The following is a 1,099-nucleotide window of genomic DNA, read 5'->3' as shown; positions in this document are numbered from 1 at the left end:
GCACCCCGGCCGCCTGGCTAGCTTATGCCTCGAAATAATTACACGGACACTGTATTCTTTTAAACACTGCTTGGCCCATTTCTATCTAGCCTCTTCTCGGCTAACTCTCGCACGTGGACTAGCCCATTTCTAGTGTATCCCACCAGGTGGCTTATCAGGGAGATTCTAGCCTACGTCTATCCTGGGCCGGAGCTTCATCGCGTGTGCCTCAGAGAGCAGAGCTATCCCCCCATTTGCCCAGGAGCCGGGAGCATGGTGTCTCTGCTCCAGAGCGCAGAGCTGTCGAGTCTAAGCTCACTTCCTCTTCCTCCCAGCATTCTGTTCTGTTTACTCCTCCCACCTATGTTGTAACCTAGCCAAGCAGTTTTTTTATTTTTTTAACTAATGACCTTCCTCCATCAGAATTCCATGAAAATGAATGTACAACATATCCAGACTTATGGGGCACAATGAAAAATGGTGTTAAGAGAAAAGTTAATGGCCTTCATAAAACAGAGGGTCATGTGTGGGTGGTGGCTCACATCTTTAATTATAGTTCTTGTAGGTAGAGGTAGGCAGAGCTCAGTGAGTTTGATGCCAACCTGTTCGTGATTGAGCTCCACGACAATCAGGACTATTACACAAAGAAAACCTGTCTCCAAAACAGAAAGGAAAGACAAGAGTGAGATCTCATACTAGCAACCAATAGCACATTTGAGAGCTCTAAAACAAAAAGAAGCAAACACACCCAAGATGAGTAGAAAGCAAGAAATAGACAACTGAGTGCTGAAACCAATAAAATAGAAACAAAGAGAACAATAAAAAATATCAATGAAATAAAGAGTTGATTCTTTGAGAAAATCAACAAGGAAGAAAAATTTTATCCAAACTAACTAAAAGGCAGAGAGAGAATATCCAAATTAACAAAATCATCTATCAGGTTCAGTGTGTTCAGATTGATATTGAGGTCTTTGATCCATTTGGATTTGAATTTTGTGCATGGTGATAGATATGGGTCTATTTTCATTCTTCTACAGGTGGACATCCAGTTGTGCCAGCACCATTTGTTGAAGATGCTTTCTTTCTTCCATTGTATACTTTTAGCTCCTTTATCGAAAAT

The sequence above is a fragment of the Microtus ochrogaster genome, unplaced genomic scaffold, assembly GCF_000317375.1.
Source record: "Microtus ochrogaster isolate Prairie Vole_2 unplaced genomic scaffold, MicOch1.0 UNK222, whole genome shotgun sequence".
Lineage (NCBI taxonomy): Eukaryota > Metazoa > Chordata > Mammalia > Rodentia > Cricetidae > Microtus > Microtus ochrogaster.
This window is presented reverse-complemented; position numbering follows the sequence as displayed.